The sequence below is a fragment of the Asterias rubens genome, unplaced genomic scaffold (genome assembly GCF_902459465.1).
Source record: "Asterias rubens unplaced genomic scaffold, eAstRub1.3, whole genome shotgun sequence".
In the NCBI taxonomy this organism is placed as follows: Eukaryota; Metazoa; Echinodermata; class Asteroidea; order Forcipulatida; family Asteriidae; genus Asterias; species Asterias rubens.
In genome coordinates, this window is record NW_022985729.1 from 85,411 (window position 1) to 110,838 (window position 25,428).

Sequence of the window (25,428 nt, forward strand, 5' to 3'; positions counted from 1 at the left end):
TCCTTGTAAGACCTACCAACGCCATGTACAGTTTCTCTTTACTTCGGTAAATCTTACATAACTTTGGTTAACTGCAATACTTACTCTCAAAACATGTATATACATTTGTTTACATTACAGATCAGTACATATTTTTTGCCGTGTTTTACTTAGGTTAGGTAGTTTCTTACATAACTATTTTTACAAAACATATTTTTACCATTTGTTTTCTGAGTGTAGTTTTAATTGACATTGCGAACTACTGATTATAACATTTGTTGTTGTCAGAGTGTAAAAAAACAAAAAATATTTTTATATTTGTGTTCTCAACCAATGAAACAAAATGGTGGATTAGAGGAAATGATTGCAAAAATCAACACAATAGCAATTCCTTAGCAATGACTTATTTAATTAGACGAAAATAAATCTTATTAAATGTTAACTGATTTTGTATACATTTTGTGTTGATGGATTTTTTTAGAAGGCTGTTCTCTTTTCTTATATTCAATTGTAATATAATTGAAGTTATCTGTGTCAAAATAAGATTCAATAAAAAATGTGCCAATCAACGCAAAAAAATAAAAAAAAAATGTTACGAAGAAGTGATTGCAAACATCAATTAGGCAGCAAACAAGCATGTTCTTGAATACTAAAATTACAGTTTAAGTTTGATGAAGCGAATACCCGATAAGTTTAACTGGTAATTCAAGCATATGTTGTTGTCGGAGTGTTTAAGAAAGTATATTTTGAAGAAAGTTTTTTTTTTGTAAATAATACGAGTTGTATTATAAGTATACTAATCTGTGATATTAAGCACAGCAAATTTGTTTGATGACAATACAAATGAACTCATACGGGGACCACAACATTTAGAAGCAATTTTTGCAAGGAGAAGTACAACAGTAAAACTGTTTTCTGTAATACTCAAATTTTGCTGTTGTTGGCAGAGTGTATGTTGAAGAAGGTTGTTCAATTGTAAGATACTGAATTGTATTTATCGTGTAATTATTTGCCCGTGTTAAGTTTAGACAAATATATATATATATATATATATATTTAATGAATAGGGTAGATGGCCTTAGCTTTCGATCCAATCCGGACCTTCTTCAGAGGCATAAAACAAGTACAAACAAATACATATCCATTTATAGAAAAAGAGAGGGGGAAAGGGATTAAGGAAAGGATCCAGAAAGAAGCGGGATATATATATATATATTTATATTTATATGGATCCGAAGAAATGAAAGCAAGTATCATACGACTGAAAATTTCACATTTGTTGTTGGCTGAATGTTGAAGAAAAAGATAATTATGACGAAAGTTGGTCCTCTTAAATGACACCTAGTTTGAATATTCGTAAGCTTATCTGTGTAAAATTATGAAAAGCAGACTTGTTGTACGACTTTTAAAATTAACCAAGTCAGGGAAACAAACAAACGGATGAGAATACATTTTTGCAAAGAGCAGTACCGTATCTAGGGAGCATGGTTGGCTGGTGCGTAAAGCGCTCTCCTCTAACCAATGTTCGATACCCGGCCAGCCGTCGATTTCACCGAACTCTTCCTAACTTAGAATTACTTAGGACGAGTAAACGTTCCGTATCCAAATACGTAGGACGCATTGAACCCATCCTAAGTTAGGACGGGTTACTCGTCCTAACTCGAGATAGGATTAATCCTAGTGTTTCGTGAAATCAGCTGCAGGGCCATTGTGTGAATTGAGTTATGCGGTGGTTCTCTACTGTGCCACGAGTGTTTTCCAGATCATCCGGTATTCCTCCCTCTGAAAAAAATCAACGCTTTTGATGTATGGGTGTGCTCTGTACAGTGGACAGGTCTCAATGGGTTAATGCGGCTGCCAAATGGGCCCTTGCATGCTTGGTTCTCGGACACGCTGTAGCCGCGTCCTGCGCAATTCAGGTCTTATCTGATTAGCCTCCCGAATACAGAGTATTTATTATTAATGGCAAAACTGCTTTCTGAAACACTCAAGGTGTGGTTTGAATTTGATGCGGTGGATATCAAATATAAGGTGAACTGCTTATTCAAACAGTTGTTCTGCGAAAGTGTTTAGGAAAGCTATTTTTGAAGTAGTTGGTTCTTTTATAATTTGCTCATTTTGTCAAAATCTTGTACTTATTAGTTTTAATTTTATAATTAAAAGCAACACTTTTTGATAGCATTTATTATAAACATAATCTCAACAAGTTAAGAAAACACATGGATCAGAAGAAATGAATGCAAAGATCAGTTCAACAAAACACTTCCTTTTTAGGAAAAATTAAAGTATGTGGTTTAAATTTATTGAAGCGGATGTCAAACTATGCGAACAATTCAATGTGTTGTTGTCGGATTGTTAAGAGTAATAATTTGATAAAGATTTTACTTTTTAATCTTACTGTATTGTCTTACTCTAAAAAGAAAATTGTTGTGTGTTAGCCTTAGATACATGCAAAACAAAATAAACACTTCTATCAATCACTAGTAAACGTTGACCCATCCGTGATCTTTTTGAGAACGATGGAAAATAATGCGATACATAATATTGACAAGACGTTTTGTATTGTTTTCCACCCTTTACCAATTAGTTTGATGGTACATAATGATGAGGGTGACGTTTGTTGCTGTTGTGAATTAAAAGCACACTCTTTGCTGAATGATGTTACAGCGTAACGGAGGAGTGGTACACAAAAACATTTTCAAATGCATCTTTATCTTAAAGGCACTGGACACTATTGGCATTTACTCAAAATAAATATTAGCACAAAACCTTACTTAGCAATGAGTAATGGAAAGCTTTTGGTGGTATAAAACATTGTGAGAAACTGCTCCCTCTGAAGTGACGTAGTTTTCGAAAAAGAAGTAATTTTAGACGAATTTGATTTCGAGACCTCAGATTTAGAATTTGAGGTCTCGAAAATCAAGCATCTGAAAGCACACAACTTCGTGTGCCAAGGGTGTTTTTTTCTTTAATCGTTACCTCGCAACTCCAACGACTATTAAATCGAACTCAAATTTCCACAGGTTTGTTATTTTATGCATTATATGGTGATATACACCAACTGAGAAGACTGGTATTTGACAATTAACAATTGTGTATAGTGTATTAACAAGAACAATAAATCTGGCCAAAAACAATGGCTTATTCCTCAAAATGCTGGCACTCATGACAACTGATATGAAATAAGGCAATTTGAAATGTACACAAACACTTACCTCTATTATACATTTTTTTGCTAAACAAACATTTGTTTGCAGCTTATCGATATACACGCACCTGACGTTTAATGCAAAATACAATGCATTTTTGTTGTCATGGACCGTGCAAGTTTTGCTCGTTTTCGAATGTTGTTGCACAATATATTGACTCGTATAACTATGTTTACCGCATTTTGTCTCATTATGTGTTTTTTGAGCTAAGCAAGGGCAATCGTGTGAATAAAATTAGTTTAAACGTTTTGGAATACGCCCTGAACTTGCATGGTCTGAAGATCTTCTTAAGCATAACGATTTGGAAAGCCAAAGTGGTCAAACAATAAACCATTTCATTGATAAGGTGAACAAAACATTGTGTTTAAATTGCATTCATTGGACTCTTAATTGGACAAGCGCTAATATGTTGTTAATACATTGTAACTAAGGGTAATCCCTTAACAATTGACAAACCTAATAACCCAACACCTCTCAGACTTATTTTGTTCTCACATTGCCTATTCAGACGTTAATCCCTCTGGCAAGGGATTGGGGTTTATTGAGCCCTTGTGCAGGAGCGTGACCTCTTGAGCGCTGGTATATTCATGATGTTATGCTATCCTTTTGAAAGTGTTCATTGAGTTTAAAGCCATCGGGATACTGGGGGTTACGGCGGGAATTGGAGGTCAGTTAAGGACAGCACTCTGTGTTAATCGATGTTTTTGAGTTAAGAAATGGCAATCATGCGAGTAAAATTAGTTTAATAATTATTTGAATACATTAATTGAAGTATTTGTATAAAATTGTGTCTTAACTTGCACGGTCTGGATATCTACTTGAGTATAATGGTTTGAATAGCTGAAGTTGTCAAACAATAAACCAAGGCATTGATAGAAGTGAAAAAAAGAAATGTGTCTTAACTGCATCAATTCGAGAATGTGTTTTGTTTATTATTATTATTATTATTATTATTATTATTATTATTATATTATTATTATTATTATTATTATTATTATTATTATTATTATTATTATTATTATTATTATTATTATTATTATTATTATTATTATTATTATTATTATTATTATTATTATTATTATTATTATTATATTATTATTATTATTATTATTATTATTATTATTATTATTATTATTATTATTATTATTATTATTATTATTATTATTATTATTATTATTATTATTATTATTATTATTATTATTATTATTATTATTATTATTATTATTATTATTATTATTATTATTATTATTATTATTATTTCATTTTATCACAGCATGCAAAAGAAAGATCTCATTTTCCTTTGTGCCGGTAACTCCTCGAGCCGGGCTACGTCCCGTAGCCTTAGATCTCAAGGGTCTTTCTCAGGATCCTCGCTGTTCCCAAAAGCGCTGCCTTCTGTAATAGATCTACCCTCACATTTGTCCCTATTTCATCTAGATGTTTCCCCAGTGCTTTGGGAATGGTGCCAAGTGCTCCAACCACCACGGGGACTACTTTTACCTTTACCTGCCAAATCTTACGAAGTTCCCTGGCCAGGTCCTGGTACTTCTCGATCTTTTCCATCTCCTTCGAAGCTACCCTTATATCACCTGGCACCGCTATGTCAATGAGATGACACATCTTCTTCGTCTTATCTAATAGCACAACATCCGGACGCCTATGTTGTATAACATGATCGGTCTGAATGTTAAAGTCCCATAGGATCTTGAACTGGTCGTTCTCTATTATTATTATTATTATTATTATTATTATTATTATTATTATTATTATTATTATTATTATTATTATTATTATTATTATTATTATTATTATTATTATTAGGAAAGACTAGAAATTGTACTTAAAACATTGTGTTTTACAACAACTAAAACACATTATGAGAAGTAAAATTGGACAAGGACATGCGTTTTAAAGAAAGGACTAAATAAATTTAGATTTCATTTATTTACAAACATCTTCCTACGTAATAGGGACTGGATAATCAGGGAAAGAGGAAACCAATATTAAAGTAAGAAAAAAAAAAGGTTTTCACACCCCATTTTGCTAAATAAATCAAATAAATTCATGCGTCATCTAGATTTAGAGTAGAGGTTTATGGTAAAAAATGACTCATGGACCTAGTTTCATAAAGTAACACGGAATGCTGTGTTGTACTATAGGCGAATGCTACTTCGTGAAAACGCAAAAATACATTTTTTTTTTTTTTTCACGAAGTAGCACGTATCTTCTGTCGTGTCTAGTTACATAAGTAATTGTGCAAACGAGCCAAACAAAAAAACAGATTAATTATTAAGTTCAAGTCATCAAGTAACTATTGAGAAATTTAAATGGGAATACTTTTAAGTTTTGAAGGGAGGCGGGTTTCTAAAGAGTGTTTAGTCTAGGTTCCTAGACCATTGGTGTTGCGTGGTCACACACAACCAACGTTCCGATTATGCACGGCAAAAACTGTACACACTTGTAATGAACGAACGCTAGCGGGCGCTCTGTTTCTCTGATTTCCGGATCTCATGTCCTGTGCTCACCAAGGTCTAGGACATTTGCAACGACGGGTCTTAACTTTTTTTATTGTTTTTCGGCAAATCTCCCCCGACTTTCCGGTGGAGCCAATCAGAGGCTGCGTTGCGGTTGGCTCATGAATAATTCATCAGTGTTGTGCATGCAGTGTACAATGCATGCAGTAATTGCGTTGCATGACTTTTGCTATACTCTGCATGTGTGTGTGGGTATTTGTTTTTATCGGAGTATAATAATGTCCAGATCAGTAGGATTTAAAACTTTGCCACATGGTGGAAATACGATAAAGAAAGTTTGCGGTACCACAACAAACCTTTCTATGTGTGATATCCAGATCCAGACTACTGCATTGCCATGATGCAGCTTGAAATGCGAACGGGCGTTATGCTCCCGACGTGCCAGGGCCCACACTGATGAAGCCTGTATTGGCTAAACAATTTGCTTATAGTTATCACAAAATAGTATTGCTTAGCAGAAACTGGTTACCAGCCAATTTTTAATTAGATTTGAAATGTTGTAGACTTATGCCTAGTGCCCACCTAAATTTTTGGATAGTAAAGAAATTTTGTACAGTATTTTCTGCCAAACAGATATTAACTGGTGGGCCCTGTAGTGTTATTCACAGTGAAAGTCTTTTAATCTTGGGGGAAGGAAATCTTGAGGGATTCAAAAGCGTCTTTGTGAGAATGTATTTTGAAACGTAAGCGTAGCTGCAGATCTTGGAACGTAAGCGTAGCTTGACTCGGGATTGAAAGCGTACTTTTTGATATTGTAGCGTAACCTAAACGTATCTTGGAGTGTATAAGCGTAGCTGAGTGTAGCTTGGAACGTAACAGTATCTTTTGGAGCGTAAGCATATCTTGGAACCTAATTCGTAGCTGCGTATCTTGGAACGTAAGCGTAACTTGACATGGGATTGAAAGCGTACCTTTTGATATTATAGCGTAACTTGAAGGAACATAAGCAGATCTGTAAGCGCAGCTGAGTAGCTGCGTAGCTTGGATTGTTGACATCTTTTGGAACGTAAGCATATCTTGGACTGAAGCGTAGCATATTGGAACATAAACGTAGCTGCGTATCTTTGAACGTAAGCATAGCTTGACTCGGGCTTGAAAGCGTACCTTTTGACATTATAGTGTAACTTGAAGGAACGTAGACCTAAGCGTATCTTGGAATGTAAACGTAGCTGCGTATCGTGGAATGTAAGCGTAGCTTGACTCGGGCTTGAAAACATACCTTTTGATAGTATAGTGTAACTTGAAGGAACGTAGACCTAAGCGTATCTTTGAACGTAAACGTAGCCGAGTAGCTGCGCAGCTTGGAACATAACCATATAATACTTTTTGGAATGTAGTCGTAACAATATCTTTTGGAACAACTCATGAGAAATTGCGAATTCTGATTGCTTGTCGGGTGGCGACTACTGCTATTCAACTCCCAGTTATTTGAGGCGAGTAGTCGGGTCATAAATTCCACTAGTTGCCCAGTTTAATCATTACCTCAAAAATAACTCTTCATTCACAGAATTAAAAAATAATACTTTGTTTGGCAAAATTATGCTTTGAGGGAATTTTGTTTTAGCATTATTTTTATTTCAACCTTTTATAAAAAAAATTCATGATATTTTTAAGCTACTCACACAATAACACTGTCAATATAACCATGGAGGTAGATGCGATATTCCTACGTTTTGACATCATCAAAATTACCTGAAAACTCATAACAAAAAAAATTAGGGGGCCATGAATCAAAATGGAGCATATTGGAACGTTGCGATCATAACAACGGAGTCGACACCCGCAAGCTGCGAGTTCATAGCGCCCGGGATTTAACAACTCCAACCCCCACGAGACACGGCATGGGCGGTACGTGATATTCCACAAGGCTTATTTCACGTTCCGATTGATCCACGCCGTGGAGCCATACAAGCGTCCGTTACACGGACTCTCTGAATGCTAATCTTACGTTCGATTTTTGACCATTATTTACGATTTCAAATCGTCACGTATCCATAATCTGAATAGGTAGTCTATACTTAAAATTTCACTGTTTTCCTTTTAATAGGCCTATAATGACCACGGAATTACTCTTTGAGCAAAGACTATTAAAAATAGAGCGCCGATCATATTGACCTTTGACTCGGTCTAGTTTGAATAGTCATCTTCAATTCGTCACGTGATATGAATATTGCATACATTAAAAGTAATTTACATAGTCTGGCCACGCCTTCAATTTGCAAATGTCCTAGACCTTGGTGAGCACAGGACATGAGATCCGGAAATCAGAGAAACAGAGCGCCCGCTAGCGTTCGTTTATTACAAGCGTGTACCGTTTTTGCCGTGCATAATCGGAACGTTGATTGTGTGTGTGACCACGCAATACCAATGGTCTAGGAACCTAGACTAAAGAGTGTTCCACTTCAGAAGCCGTTTTCTCTTATGGTATTTTTTGCTGGTAAAGCATTGAGTGCTACTTTGTGAGACCGCTGACGAAATACGTTTCCACCCACTCTTTTGAACCGAAAGGAAATTAAGATATAATACTTGATTGTGTTTTCGGTATTATTATTATTTCTTTTTTTCTGTTATATAATAACATGTATATATATATATCAAATAATAAACCACAAGGGAAACTGACTGGGTACATTTTTTAAATGATTTTGGGATGAACAAAGAAAAATTGCCTAGAGCGGGATTTGAACCAACGACCTCCAGTTTAACGTGCCGGCGCTCTACCAACTGAGCTATCTAGCCCTATGTTGGTGGTCTCCCAATTTAGTCAATATCTTTGTTCGGGGGGTACCTGTCAGAAGCCAATATATATATTGGATAACTAAAAACCTGTACCTGCTATATAAAAAAGGGATATTAAGAAGAAACAGCCACAATAACTATTTATAGATAATCAACATTTGGTTGAAATTTATGAAGCATTAATTTAAATTTTCGAACTGCTACTCTAAAAATTTGTTGTTGTTGTTTTTCTTTACTTGATTTTTTTACTCTTAAGTACATTCGTTTTACCAGAAGAACAAAAACATCACTTTTTGAATGAGTTCCAACGTTAATTCATCCAATCCAAGACATAACATACAAAACGTCGCTGTGAATGTTTAGCTAACTCTGCGCTCAAGTGGTTGCCGGCAATGCATACTCTAAATCGGCATGTTCCTATAAAACGGCTTTTATAAATAGAAGAATATAAATAGCTGTTTTTTTTAACATGTCTTGACATTTCATTGCCTTTCATTGAGCAATGTTATCAGTCGAATACAGCAATATACTCTGGACCTTGCAAGTGTGGCGCGCGTTTTCTGATGTTTTGAAAACATTAACCATGTACTTTTAGTCAAAACGTTGAGACCAATTCTAGAACTGACTCCGCGGTAGTGCAGTTAAATACGAAACTTTAAGGAGAAGTCGCCCGAACTTCCGATAAATCTGCTCCGTATACGTATAGGTCTAGCAAGGCCTGGCCCAAGGCCTGGCCCAGCCCTGGTGTAACACTAACAGTATGTAGGAAAATTACTTCTTTATATGGCTGATAACTAATGTGCATTGTTATAGGCTTAACATGGGAGGGGCGATAATTGTTTGAATCACTATGGTTGGAATGTCCCGTCAGGCATTTGGGCTGCTTTTGTAATGGGTTTCGTAGAGCGCATTATAAAACCGAACGAATTTTATATTATGGTTGAGATTTGCGTTGCGGGTGCTGAGAAGGGTACTGTTTGGGTGTGAACCAGCGGACAGCTAGGCCAGCGTTGAGGCTGTGTCGTGTGGACCCGTCTAGCACGGGTAGGGGTCCGGCGGGTGTTTCAACGTAAATCCTCCCGGGAATCTCGGACCCAAGGATAAGCGGTGTCGAAGCCAAAGGCATTGTGAGTAACTTTTAAACTAATTGTACTGGGGTTTAATCAAGCCATGGGTTATTCACTAAATGTCCCTTGTTCTAAAATGCATGCAGCCATTGACTATTGTTTGCCTAAAGAGTTGATTATTGTTTGCCTAAAATAATCATCGATAAACTTTCGTTGTAGAAGCATATTGTTGTTGTTTAATTGATCTTTTGGGTATGGCCATTGTGAAATTTGTGAAGGCGTAGCTTTACCGTGTGTAAATAGAATTGTTTGTAGTAAAGGGATTCCTATAATGTAACATTTACAGGAGTTCCCGTGACACTAAACCACACTTGGTTTAAACGGTCCTCTGGGGCATGATCAACCTTCAGCGGGGCGACTTACGTGGGGCTACCGATGTTGACAAGGGGACGGGGTTCACTCTTCTGAGCGAACTTATTCTCAAGACTCACTTGGCCATACTACAAAGTCTATGTCGCCTTTCTGCTGTGTGTTTACTTATTTATGAGAACTTTCATTGTATTAAAGTCTGGATGTAAACTTACTTACTTATGCATGAAATTCATATTATACGGGTTGCCCTAAGCTGTGGAGAATGTAAAGGTGCAAAACAGGAAGATTGTTAAAGCTAAATTATTGTGGGGTACTTCTATTAAATTGTAGTTTCTTGATTATTTCTAATCTGGTGTCACTGTGTTCCATTCTTGTGTCTGGGTTTTATGTCCGATATTAGTCTGAGTAGAGTGGCGCAAGGGTCCACTCTGCGACACCTGGCCCGGTGGTTCGATGCTAGCTGGGTGTGTTGCTGTCTTTCCATCATGACAGCCTGTAAACTCAAAGTCGTGTGGAGATTTTTAACTAAAATGCACTTAAATAGCAAAACGTATATATACGAGACTTGCGCAAGGCCTATATTGTTTAGTTTTGGTATCGACTGTGGTCCACACGACCATCGCAACATGAATGTCTAGCTATCTTGATAATGATTATTTACCCTAACTATGAATGTTGACTACCGACCAAGGGCCTAAATAATTACAAACACAATACTGCCAAGTGGGCGAAAGTGTTATTGATTCTAAATGCACTACCTACGTAACTAAACGAACTAGACCGAGAATAGAACAACCAATCAGAACCCGCCACAGTTGATGTTGCTGTTTAGGCGCGCGGTCCATTTAGGACAAGTTCGGACAGTTCGGCAACCATCACACGATTTGCCGCGAACGATTATTTTACAGAGATTATAGAAAGACTTACTGAGGTGAAAAAAAATAGTTGGCACTTGACTGTGGTTTACAACTAACAAAAGATAGTAGCCGTCATGCAAACGTCCGATATCATGGAGTTATTGTCGCAAAAATTGGCGTGAAGGCAAATGATGTATCAAAGGAAAACACAAACTCTCATTTTTGCCGAAGCTCCGTGAATTACGCTCTTGAGATGGCCACTTGTTTTGAAGATGAGGTGTCAGCATGGTCAGTGGACGACAAAAACAAGCTACTTGTAGGAGGGGGTCCATGTGTCGATAGAAGGATGTCCTTTAAACCTTACTTCATGAGAAATGACATGGTACATTATCCAGACCACAACTTTTCAACTGGGTACAAAATTATACCAAGCGGGTATATGCAGCTTCTTCACCGGCCATCACCAAAACAGCACGACAAGACACCATCTCAAGAACCTCCGTTACCTGGCAACCAGTGTCAGCTACCCACCTCAAAATATCGACATGACAAGCTAGGCCGTCTCCACTTCAACTATCCCAGAACTGGTCCACTCTCTATCTATATCCGGGGCAACAAGTTTCACAAAGCATCCGTCTATAATCACCATGGAGACCTCAAACAACTAATTCAAAGAGTCAACGAAAAAGACGGCAAGTACGCTGCCCTAATCATATCAGACAATGGGCCAGACTGGAAAAAGCACAGTTTGAAGGTAGTCCAAATGATTGGACGACTTTGGCGAGACTAACCTCGACTACTTGTGCATTGTGGCATATTCACTTGGGGACAGTAGGTTCAACATGGTAGAACATTCATGGGCCCCCTTGAATATGTGGTTAAAAGGGCTTCAGATCAAGGCTAGTCTACCCGGAGAGGAAAAGACTCCACAAGAACAAACAAAATTGACACAACAATAGAGGGAAACCAAAGAGGCTGTTGTTCTTGACACGGCGATTGATGACGTCCACCGCTGCCTGGAAGGAAAAGTTTACGACTCGTTCCCACTGGACATAGTCCCTGTTCCTTGCCGTTCAACACAGCACACAGATGAGGCCAAAATTGAGGAACTCACCAATGCAAGCCTTCTAAAAATCCAGCGAGATGATAGTCTGAGTAGTCTTGCAGAGGAATTTCAATTTCTCTCCCGTCAGCGGTCGTTTCAGCTGGAATTTGTGAAGTGTGAGTCCTCTTCCTGTGGTCATTGTTCCAAGAGGCCGATTCGCGCAAAGAAGTTGATAACTTTTTTACTTGAGTTTGCAGATGGCTACAACCATCCGAGCAACATCCAGATGGCATGGCATGAACTGGCCCAAAGGGCGACTGCGGGAACGCTTCAGTTTGCAGACTTGGACGAGGGTCTTGAGTCGCCACTTTCAGGTGAACAGCGAAGGTGCAAGCAAGGATGCAAGAAGGTTTTTCAGAGTGCAGCCGACATGGACCGACACGATCGTCTCATCCACAAGTTCAAGAAACCCTGAGGAAGGAGAGAAATCTTCTCTCAAACAAACCAAACGGCTCTTTTCAGAGCCACACACATTCAAAAAAGAGATTTAACATGATGCGTCTTTGTAATAAAAAGTGATTCAACTATTCATTTATAATTTCACAGATTTGTAATATTTATGTTTCACATTTTCACCAAAATCGGACTCCAAATTTATTTACACTTTTCCAGGAAACAAATTTATATTAAAGCACGATATTGTCTGATCAACCTTGTCTGATCAACCTTAAACATAGAGAGTTTTATCTTAAATTTAAAAACGGGAAGGGTCTAAACAAAATGTTCTGATAATAAGATCTGTAAATTTATTCCAATTAAGCGTAAAACAAACAAGTACACACACCCACACACGTTACTTTCGTTATGTATAAAGAACATTAAAAGTCCGGCGTACTTTCAAAATTGGAAATGATTCTCAGTCAAAAAAAAACAACAATCCATATTGTATTGCCAACATTTTTATAACAACGTAAACGTTGTAAATACGTTGCAGGCCTTGCATATTTTTAATGTGCTGTAGAGTTGTGTTGTCTCTGAACGTTGATGTACATGCAGTGTTGTTTTGGGGTCTGTGTGATACATGTACATGTACGTCAGCTAGGCCATTTTTATTTAACTGCTTTTTCTATAGTAACGTCAGTTGAAGAACGTCTGGTCCTCCGACTTGACCATTATTAAAATCAGGAGTTCATTTTTCAAACTTTTTTTTGGAATGTCCAAGCCAAAGCAAGAAAGACACATTTATTGAATCAACAGTATGGCTATGGAATACAAAGAGCAGTTTTCAGCAAATTATACAACTAGACTGAAAGACATGATTTTAAATTTTTCTCTGTTATTCTTTATACATCTATTTATTAATATATTTATTGTTTTACTCATTCGTATGTTGTTGGATGGTTCAGTCGTTCGTTCGTTTGTTGATTCATTCATTCATTTGATCGTTTCTTCATTTTTATATCTATTTACATCTATTCATTTTATCAATTATTAATGTTGTTTATTTTGATAGGCTTACTTATTTAGTTTCTCTTTCATTTATTTTTAAAAATGAATTCATCCAGTGATTTATTTTTTCACTAATTCATTCAATCTGACCATCAATCAATCAATCATATTTGTTTAGTTTTTTATTTATTTATTTATTTTTTTTTTGCAGAAAATGACATTGACTCGTCTGCATTGGAACTTCTGGATGATGACTGCATAAAAGATCTTATCCCTAAAGTGGGCCAAAGGGTGAAATTCATGCGCCAATTTAACTTGATGAAGGCAGATAAAGTGAGTACACCTACACTCACCTTTCAAAACGAACCACCTACATACATATGCTACAAATGTCTGCAGCAGCATGATAGTCTACAGACATTGTGGAGGCATCTCAAACAACAGCACGAACTAACCACAAAAACCAACACTAAAATCATATGTAGCCAGTCAGGATGTAATCATATTTACTACAGTGGATACACTTATAGGAGACACTTAGAATCTGCTCATTCAAATTTGACTGGAAGGGGCTATGGTCACACTAAGACACACACCACAATTATGCCAAACATATTGCCCCCTGCTCAGAATCTCATCCAGCCACATGCATGTGGTTCAGAAGAAATGTTTGTGAAGGACCAGAGTGAAGATGAACTTAAAGATGCAACTGCTGTCTACATTGCAAATTTAAAAGACTCATCAATTCCTTCCTCCTCTGCCCAAAAGATTCTTTCTCTGTCACGTGAATTAATTGGGTCTGTAGTTTGTACAATAGAGAAGGCGGCTGCTCCATTGTTGGAAGATATTTCAAGGAATGTCATTCCATGTAAAGATGAAGTGGAGACCTTTCAGTCCACATTGAATACATTAAAAGATCCCATACAATCTTTTAAACTCTCAACTGAATATCAACAAACTCAGTTCGCCATCAAGGCAGATGCATTGGTCAAACCAAAGGAGAAAGTGTTAGGACATGTGTACAAGGAGAAAATAGACAAAATCACTGGGCGAACAGAACAAATACTGTCAGACGAAACTTTCCAGTATGTTCCAATAGAAGCAAACTTGAAACTGTTTTTAGAGCAGCCAGGATATATGTCAAATATAACTGACTACAAACAAAATGCCTCACGTGAAGATTATGTGGTAAAATCCTACCTTGATGGCTTATATTACAAAGCTAAAAATAATCAAGTGTTAGACAAGAGCATGACAATTGACCTACTTTTGTACAATGATGAATTTGAGACGGCCAACCCACTAGGTTCCAAAAAGGGAAAGCATAAAGTACTTGGAATATATATTTCTCTTATCTGCCTTCCTCGGAAGTTTCAAGCCAAGCTTGAAACATATTACTTGTGGCATTGGCAAAATCATCTGTCGTCTCAAAATATGGAATTAACGCAATACTAGCTCCTCTCACAAATGAACTGGAATGTTTGTATACAAGAGGCATGACAATCAACAGCCCTGGTGAGTTTGTGGGCAATATAAAACCAAAAATCTTCCAATCAATTGGTGATAATTTAGCCCTAAACACAATATTGGGGTTTACCACAAGTAAAACACGCAAAGCTGATACACACCACCAGACTGTTGAGGATATAACATCTCTTCGAACTCAAAATGGCATTGGTGATGACATAGAAGTAAATGATGTGTAAAAAACGGGTTTAAAAATGTCTTCTCAACTGAATCAGCTGAGTTACTACCATGTGGCAGAAAATACATGTCCAGACATCATGCATGACTTTCTTGAATGTTTGCTTCCAATAGAAATGAAACTTGTTCTTGCAGAACTTGCCCCACAGGGGTTGTTTTCTCTTCAGGATTTTAACAGCCGGCTCCACTCATTTAGTTATGGGTTTAATGATCAGTCAAACAAGCCCAGCCCCATCCCTCAAGGGAAGCTTTTGAATCCCTTTGGATCAAGTGGACAAACATCAGCCCAGATGCATTGTCTTTCCTTGTACTTCTTGCTTATTGTGGGTGACAAAGTGTCTGAAGGTTGTGAATACTTGGAATTATTTCAAGTATTGCTTCAAATATACAAACTTGTTTCTGCACCAAGCATCAACGATGAAGGAGTCCTCTTTCTGAAGTCCAGAATTAAAGAACACCATTTGTTGTTTTTGAAACTTTTTCCAGATTCCCATCTTATTCCAAAGCACCACCACATTGTCCATTATCCGCGAGCCATACAACTCCTTGGTCCATTAAGTCAGTACTCATGCATGCGCCAGGAAGCAAAGCACAAACCCCTGAAAGCAGTTGCTAAAATATGTAATAATTACAGGAACATTACAAAAACCTTGGCTAATAGGCATCAGGAATTACAGGCATTTAGTATCTTAATGAAGCATCACATTGAGAAAGGATCTGTGACAATCCATAAACAGGAGGTCACTTATGTTTCCTCATTAGACAATGAGGAGGAGATGTGTAGATTGCTACACTGCACTCCAGACAAAGAGATCACTTTGTCAAAATAAACAGTTACAGTTATAGACCCAATACATTGTTACTTACTGACTGGAACTGTGAAATGCCGTCATTTTCCCAATTGAATAATATTGTAAGGATGGATTCTAAGCTGTTGTTAGTGTTGCAGCCATGGAAAACACATGATTACAATTACCATTACCAAGCCTATGACGTATCTGAAAGCAAAAACCAGAGTTTAGAGTTGAGAGAACATCACAATCTCTTTGATCACAGACCTGTACATGCTGTTAGAAGCTATGAGAAGACTGATCATGATTGGTATATACCAACCCGCTATATTCTGGCTTAGTAACATCTTTAAGACATGAACTAAAAACCAGATAAACATGCAGAAAAGCAAGTAAAATTCGCACTTTACTGAACTTCTTTGGAAAACCAAATATGTATTGAAATTATGAGCTTGCAATTCTTTTTCCCCAAACTACACCATTTTGTAATATAGCCATTACACCACCTACACTTATTTAAACTTGACACTTCTTTTGCCATTGATAGAATACCATTGCAAATGTACAGACACATGTACCCAACACCCACCCTGTGTCCATCTTGTTTTGCTCTGCCAAAAGCTGGCTTACTCCATTTTGAATACATCTCTCTGTTGTAGTGCGACTTTGGTTCGTCAGTACACTCCAGTTGTCCCAATTTTTCTGATGACCCTGTCAGCATCATGACTGATATGATGTCAACTCAAGAACCTCTGTGGTTGCCTTCTGGAGATGAATCACAATCAACAATGTAACTCTCCACAGCTGAGTCTTTGATTTCTGAAAGCCAGGGTTCAGAGGATCTATTTGAAGATTCTTGTGATGATAAGATCTGTGCATCTACCCACTCTTCCCCACTTTTCCACAGTGCTAGTCCCACGCTATCACAACAGCCAGTTCAGAAGAAAAAAAAGATCTTGTCGATTTGTAAGTATGATTAAATTTATTTTGTGTATTTTTGAGCTGATCAAAGATGCATTACTTCAGTGATATAATGTCTTGTCCAGTTTTGCTCCGCTTTTTCTTTTAATATATTGAAGTTAGAAGTCGCAACAGCATATCCAACTAAAATAATTACTTCAGCCCAAGAAAAATATGTATTGGATTCCACTTTGAAAAAAGGTCAACATATGGTTTCCTGTTCATAAGCAATTGTTGAAGCGTGGAATTTGTTTTCACTGTCCACAATGTAGTATCAAAATCACAAGCTGTTTTATTAGTAACTAATGAGTTAAAATAACAAGAACAAATATGATCTTTTTATTGTAGGATGTAGTTGACATTTTGAAGGGGTCTGCAAAAGGTCAGAAAGTCATTTCTGATTTGACTACACATCATGCTCTCTCACCTAGAAATTCGAAGGTGATAGCCAATGAGTGTGCTTCCTACCTCGTACACAACTTTGGTGATAAGTGAGTTGGTTTTTTTCTTCTAAACATTTCTACTTTATCTTGTACAACACCCTCCCTCTATGTATTGTCATGAATCACACCAGTTGATATTGCCTCACCATGACATTATTTACAGATACAGTTTTTAAAGAATTTTGTATGAATCACAAACGTTGGCTGATTGCAAAGAAATTATCTTAGCCCTGTTTTGATGTGAGTAGTTTGTGTACTCTGCTGTCCCCCAAAAAACGAAAGTAAACATGTTTCCTGGATGACACTGACACTCAAACCCATAATTTTACTTATCACACTGGCAGAGGTAGATGATCAGGTTTGGTGTTTGAACAACAGCCTTTAATAAGTCAGTTTATTGTTGGAGAAAGATTGTGGGTGCATTGTTGTTAAATTAGTCCTAACGTTTCAAACAAAATTACTGTCATAACAGGCCAAGTTCTGACATGAAGGAAGATATGGCTCAGTCTATAGTCGAGGCATTTCCATGTTTAAAAGACCCCGAGGGAAAAGGCTATGTAAGTATTAAACTGTCTTGCACGTTATTTAACCTACACAGTGTGATGCATTGTTGTGGCTATTTACACTGACCCTATGTGTCCATATTTACATGGTATTACAAAGTCAACAACAGCATTTATACTATAAGGTTTCATGTAAAATGTTACTGATCATAAAGCAAAAACACACCTGTGTTCATTTTTTTTTTTTTTTTTTTGCTTCAGGAGCAGTGGTACACGAAAGGTGTATCCCATAGACCAGCACATGGATCTCTTGAGTACCATTTGAAATACCTAAGGAAAGTTAAGCAACGAAGTGAGTCAGACTGCCCAAGTACCAAAATAAACTCTAAGAAGGCTGAGCAGAAGGAGGAGGCCAAAGATGCATCCGCAATTATGTATGGTAAGTGTATAGAAATGAATGTGTTACTCACTAGGTAAAATATTGTTAGCTCTATCAGCATCACATTTAAAGAATTACCGTTAACACTGTTTACGTTGCTAATTTATCAGCAAGCTATGGAAGTCAGGATTATAATTGCAAACTGGCAAAAAGGAGGTGCTTACATACAAATTGATGATTTGCACAAAGAAAATGCTTAATTTGCAGTTTGAGTATGAAATGTGAGTAAAGAAACAGTAGAAACAGACCCAAAGTAAACTGATTTTTAATGTATTTCCATGGCTTCATGCTGAACTAGTACCTTAATGAAGTATCACATTGAGAAAGAATCTGTGACAATCCATAGACAGGAAGTCACTTAAGTTTCCTCATTAGACAATGAGGAGGAGACAAACTAAACAATTAGTAAGAATTTTCAACAAGCTGAACTATTTTGCACTTTTGATTATAATGACATACAATCAAATGTAGATACTGGAGAAATGGAAGCTGCAACAGAATGGATGAAGCATAACGATGACCAAGTACAACTCAGAACTATGATGAGACGGACGGCTTGTTATCGCCGGCATTTTATTCAGCCAACTAACAATGCAAAGGGACCTGATGTGACGTTGATTCTCAAAAAAATTTCCACATCTATTTGATAATGGAATGGTAAGTAAATGTTGGTCAACTAGTTTGTTATCATAAATGTCCAAGTATTGAACCCACCCAAGAAAACAAAGATAAACTTAAGGGGGCCTAAATTAAAAAGCTTGTCTCAGGAACTTGTATAACACTTAATTTTCTTGAGGTATGGAGTCAGTCTATGTTCAGTCTAAATCTTGACAAAAAATGACTGCTCACTCATAGCTTCAGTGGTGAGCCTTAAAGTATTCAAATTTTTCTGAGGCAAATCAAAGAGAAAAGAAAATGATCCATGGATATACAGGGAAGGGAATGGGGGCTAGTTTTATCTCAGTGCAAGATAAGGCTTTGTTTGTTTCATAACACTTAAGAAAGTTAATAACACTGAAACTAAATGGGAATTGCCTCAATTCATCTCTTTTTCCCATAAGAGAATGTTGTATGGTATTTTATGTAAAACTTTCCCAGCACACAAAGCTTTTAAATCTTGGAAGATTCAAATTAAATCTTGAAAGCGAAGCCTAGAACATAAAGCTTTTTACCATAACTTTTATTAACATTGTATTTTTTTTTATTTTTTTTTTATTTATGATTATTCACAGATCGAGCAGGACTATGAAACTATCTTTCCCTCCAAGCACCAACTCTTGTATCAAAAATGGCCAACAATGTCGGCATGCGTTGCAGCGTATGCCAACAGTACAGCTGCGGGATGGAAGAAGCGTTTTGGAATTGAGGGTATGGATGACAAGGACATTACAGAGGGTAAATATCTGACTGCTTTGTCTCAAGGTGCATTGTGGTATTGAGCATTGCCATTTTTGATGACATAATGGAACACGGATAGTGAAGTAGTGTCAAGAAAGCCATTGTAGAGATGGAGGAATGCACTATTAGCCTTTTAACAAATTATAATAAATCAAAAAGATGACACTACCCTCAATTATTTCAAGAGACAATTATTTTGTTTAACTTTTGAATGCTAATGGGTCTAATCACAAAAGGCTAAGCTCATCCAATCAGATTACAAGCAAAAATGGTGTGTACATGTACTTTGCCTTGATCTTGGCCATACAGATTATTGGCTGGAAAAAATGGTACTGGCATTTGAGTTCTTAAATCACAGCCTTGATATATAGCAAGACAATTGGTCAGATCCAGCGGAATCTTTATTTATGGTAGTGGATTGATACTGTGTACAACTAGTTCTTATTCTTATTATAATCTCACCCGATTTATCTGACCTTATCAATTTACCTAGGCCCAGTTAACTGAATTTACAGCACCATAAGGCAATGACTAGTTTACCTCATACTGACAATCTTAGTAATCAGCAAATTCACGTATGAATGTCATTTTTTCATGTGTTTACCTTTAAAAGATGAACGGATGAACCTGAGCCTCTTCCTACTACCTTTGCTCTTTGAAGGTCGTAAGTCTACAAAGGGAGGACGTGCTTCATATAAAGAAGCAATGGATCTTTTCATTGACTACCAAAAGGTAATTATTCCACATGTTTGTTTTTTTCTGGATTTCCTTAAAGGCTTGAAACAGTTGATACAATAGTAATTTTGAATTCTTTTGTTCTCCTATTTTAATCAGCTCTTTTCCCATGGTCTGATATAGTTTGGTTATTTCACCTTGAGAACAAAATCCTCAGCTGTGGGGAACCTCCAAAACCAGCCTGTTTCTTCTAGTTACTCTCACAAGTCACCTCACATATAAATGCTGCAGTTTTCTTGCACAAAAAAAATAAACAAAACAAAAATTAAAAATCTCAGAGAATGTTGTCATTGTTTTACCTATAATCCCTTCCAAATTCTTTATTGTTCTTCTTTTTCAGGAGGGAACCAATTTGGAGTTCTTTCTGGACAACATTGATGCTTCAGTGAGAGGACAGCCTTTTGTTCTTGCACTTGGGGGTTCCTATACAAAACCAAGGCAGACCTTTGTCATCATTGAGAGAAAGGCGTTTGAAACAAAGACCCTCCTTGGTGTTGTGGATCTTTGCTATAAGAGCTTCCAAATCCTGGACCTCACCTACCCACCTCAAGCTTCGGCAGTGTGGGTATTTCTTGACAACAACATTTTCGAGATACCCGTGAATGACAAACCAGGATCAATCAGGGCTTTTAGTGCTTATTATCACTTCATGCAAAAGTAAGGTGAAACCATTCAGTGAGTATAGTGGGTGTCAATTAGTAGGGGTTTGTTCAGTCAGTGCATTAACTGCCATTACAGCAAATATCTTGGACAGCTTGTAGCCATGGTATCATTCTTTGTCATTGTGCATTTACCTGTTATATACAATGCTCACAACTAAATGTTTTGTACCATTTTGCTTTTTTAAGGATGATATTTATGGAGGTTCCAAATATCAAGTTGTGATTGCAGTTGCTTTTTTTTTAAGGCCGTGGAAGTTTACCACTTAACAAGGTGTTTCAGAGATGGATTCTTTCAAAAAGTTGCTTTAGGCAGAGCAAGAACTAGATTAGTAAAATATTTTGAAAAGGTTTAAATTGTTTTCATATTTTAGTTTGACATGTCAAGTTCAACCTGAAAAATGTTCATCGGACTCATCAACCCAGAAACTGATGAAAAGTTGAATTCTTTATGTTTGTCAGTAAAAGTTCATCATGAACAAAACTCAAGTCAAGTGGACTCAACCTTTGATAATGAAAAGTATATTAATTTAATAATTATTGAAACATGTCAGTTGTTTTTTCTCTTTGCAAGTCTTTTAGTTTTTCAGTGAAAGTACAACACTGACAAAAATCAAAATGTAGTCAAGTGGACTCAACCTAGGATGGTGAAAAGTATATTAATTTAATAATTATTGAAACATGTCAGGTGTTTTGTCTTTTTACAAGTCTTTTAGTTTGTCAGTAAAAGTTTAACATGAACAAAACTCAAGTCAAGTGGACTCAACCTTTGATAATGAAAAGTATATTAATTTAATAATTATTGAAACATGTCAGTTGTTTTGTCTTTTTACAAGTCTTTTAGTTTGTCAGTGAAAGTTCAACATAAAAAAAATGTAGTCAAGTGGACTCAATGTAGGATAATGAAAAAGACATTAATTTAATAATTATTGAAAACATGTCAGTTTTTTTTTCTCTTTGCAAGTCTTTTAGTTTTTCAGTGAAAGTACAACACAAACAAAAATCAAAATGTAGTCAAGTGGACTCAACCCAGGATGGTGAAAAGTATATTAATTTAATAATTATTGAAACATGTCAGTTGTTTTTTCCTCCTTGCAAGTCTTTTAGTTTTCAGTCATAAAGTTCAACATACACAAATAGACTAAACGTTTTTGTTAATCGAATCGTCTTACTTGCCTGTTCCAGTTTTTGATTAAAAGTTAAGTTGCTTGTAATATTTGATTTGAGTGACTTTATTTGGATATTGCTGATCGTGAATTGATTTTGTTTTAACGAAAAGTGTGTGTATGCCTCTGCATCTTTTTAATGTCTGTGTGTTCCTTTAAGTTTTAATTTTTACTCCACGCTTGGGGCTAACGTACTCAACTACTGAGTAAATACAGGACACAACGTTGTTGGGTAACGTTGCAGGGTCAAAAGATTGGGTAGTTATTTGTTGGGTACAGTTTGACACAACATAGTTGGGTAAACATTTTGACGCAATGTTGGGAAACCGTTTTACACAGGAATTGAGTAAATTTTGACGCAACCCCTGTTGCGTAGCGTTTTACCCCGCTAACGACCATGTTCCCTTTTTACCACCACAAAGAGTAAAATTTTAAGCAACATTGGGTATTTTTTTTTTAGAGTGTAGCAGCACAAACAGGGGACACTCGTCATAGAAATTTAACTTTAAAATTTCCAAAAAGTTTGATAAAGCCATTATACACTTTCGGTAAACAGTATTGTCCAAGTCCCGCACTTCGTGTATCACAACTTATATATAAAACAACAAACCTGTGAAAATTTAAGCTCAATTGGTCATCGGAATGGGGAGAAAATAACGGTATAACCCACTCTTGTTTCTGCGCGTTTCGCCGTGTCATAACATGTGTTTAAAATAAATCCGTAATTCTCGCTAACGAGAATTTATATTATTTTGCCGTTTTCTCAAACAGTAAAGCATTTCATTGTCCAATATTTTAAGAGAAGTCTTTCACCATTACCTTCTGTAAACCCTGTCTTACGTCTTGGGTTAAGACTAGTCTAGTCCATTTGCGTAGTGGTTGAGTTAAAGGCCAGTTGACAGCAAATAGTAGTAGAGCCAGTGCAAGCGTTAATATATTCGTAGGCGATCGCGGCCACATTAAATGTAGCGCAAATCAAGACTTGTCAAACCATTTTACAAACTTTAAAACATGGAATTTACCACCGTACCCCTCAATTATTGCGATGGGGAACCATTTTTTGACTAGAAGATACAACAAGACTTGTTTTCAGTTGTTCACCAGTATTTTGTTTTACTTTTTTGAAAATAAAATCTGGAAAGTTGAGAAATCGGGACAGTCCCGATTTGTAGGGTCTTCAAAATTAGAAACCGGGACTGTCCCGGGAAACCCGGTGTGGCGGTTTCAACTTTCCGCCGTGTTCAGTTTTCCGAATGACCAAATACGGTAACATAACGTCATGCGATGCCTGCGCACAGCAAGCAAAAGTAGTCAATTTTTTAGTGCTGTATTGAGTCATCCGTGTTACTCTCCGGTAGCTGTAATCATGGCGGCGTCCACGAGTACAACGAGCGGCGAACGCGTGGATCGTATGAGAGAATTTGGTGTGGCACAAGCAGTGTGACCTGCTTACAGCTGTACGCATGAATACGTGTAAAGATGGGGCAAGAGAATGTGACTAAACAGAAAAGAATCGTAATAATAAACAATTTGGGGTCACTGAGAGAACTACAGTACTCGCCAGGGTACTCGCGGCTGTATTTTTGTCTGGCTACGTCACCCGGAAAACTGAACACGCCGGAAAGCTTAAACCGTTCCAACAACGTGGTGAAATGTCCGGCTACGTCACCCGGAAAACTGAACACGGCGGAAGACTGAAACCGCCACACCGGGACAGTTGGCAGGTATGGATTTTATATGCTAAAATTATTTCGGTATCATGAGACCAAAATTATTTTGTGACCTGTTTTACTCATTTCTCAAAAACTACACAACCTTAGTTAGTAATATTTGAAGGTTAGCTTTCAACTATCATTATCTTTAAACAGCCCAACGAAGTCACCGGGGCTATGAGCTCTGCTGGCAGTATTCATCACACAAACATCATGTTTGATGTGATAGTTGAACGAGCCACAGTTCGGGTTCATAGAGCAGTCTCGCCCACAGATCACGGGTGAAGATACAAACTGCCAGTGAATTACGTGATTCAGTAACGCATGGTTTTCAGGTAAGTAGTACGTTTCCATGAAGCGGTGTTGCTTTGCACTTTGGCAGGTTTGAACAATCAGAGTCAGAAACGAGATTGCGTAAATAACTTTCATGATTATGCTAGTCAATTCTATTTTATAAAAAGTATAAAAGACAAAATGTTGTGTATTTGTTTCCCTTTTTAACAGTTGGTTGAAAACTTACTGACACTGACAGTTGGTCCTCGACACAGAGGGATCAAATGAGCCAAGTCATTGATAGCAACATATTTTATCGCAGTAATATCCACCCATTGACGTCACCGTTCCCAAAAGCAGTGACAAAGACAGAAAGGGAGAGACGCGAGAGGAAAACAAACAGCTTGGAGACAAACCACAGCTCCATCGAGGGCGGATTTTGATTTGCTTTTGATTGTTCCCGGTCGAGATAATTAAGTTCCGAATGCAATATCTTTCAATCCAGACTTATCACGCTATTCGCTACTGGCAACCTTGGCAGCAAATATTTGAATATTTCGGCTATTTGATGGAACACAATCTCAATGCCTTGTCATAGTAGTCGCCATCATTATTACCAAGATGTTGATATTGTCTTGTGGATCGCATAATCGATACTTACATAGTACCGTTCCGCTCAAGATCCTTCAGTTACGAATACAATAAGTTCAAATCCAGACTAATAACGCTCGTCTTTCTTTTTTCTTGGCAACCTTGGCAGTAGCGATTCTATATCGTAGGCTTTTTGTTTGTACTGCATCACAATGCAAATGCAGAGTATTTGCTATCAAGTTGGCCATACCTTCAAGTTGAGATGGCCGCGTGGATCATAAAATCAATACTTACATTGTACTTATCTCGGTCGAGATCCTTCATTTGCGAATGCTAAAACTTTGACTTTAAAGACAGTGGAACACTATTGGTTATTGTCAAAGACTAGTCTTCTCACTTGGTAAATCTCAACATATGCATAAAATAACAAACCTGTGAACATTTGAGCTCAATCTGTCGTCGAAGTTGCGAGATAACAATGAAACAAAAAACACCCTTGTCACACGAAGTTGTGTGCGTTGAGATGGTTTGATTTCGAGACCTCAAATTCTAAATTTGAGGTCTCGAAATCAAATTCGTGGAAAATTACATCTTTCTCGAAAACTATGTCACTTCAGAGGGAGCCGTTGTTCACTACGTATTTAAACCATCAACCTCTCTCCATTACTCTTCACCGATTAGGGTTTTATGATGGTAATTATTTTGAATAATTACCAATAGTGTCCACTGCCTTTAAGACTAAGACTTAGAACGAAAATGCAACTTTTTCCCCAATCATGTGGCACAAAGCCTGGTTTTTACAA

At 37.0% G+C, this 25,428-nt stretch overlaps 1 pseudogene; it reads left to right on the forward strand.

The window, feature by feature from the left end:
- Positions 1-11,010: 11,010 nt before the first annotated feature.
- Positions 11,011-21,331, forward strand: LOC117306434 (annotated as a pseudogene).
- The last annotated feature ends 4,097 nt before the right edge of the window (positions 21,332-25,428 follow it).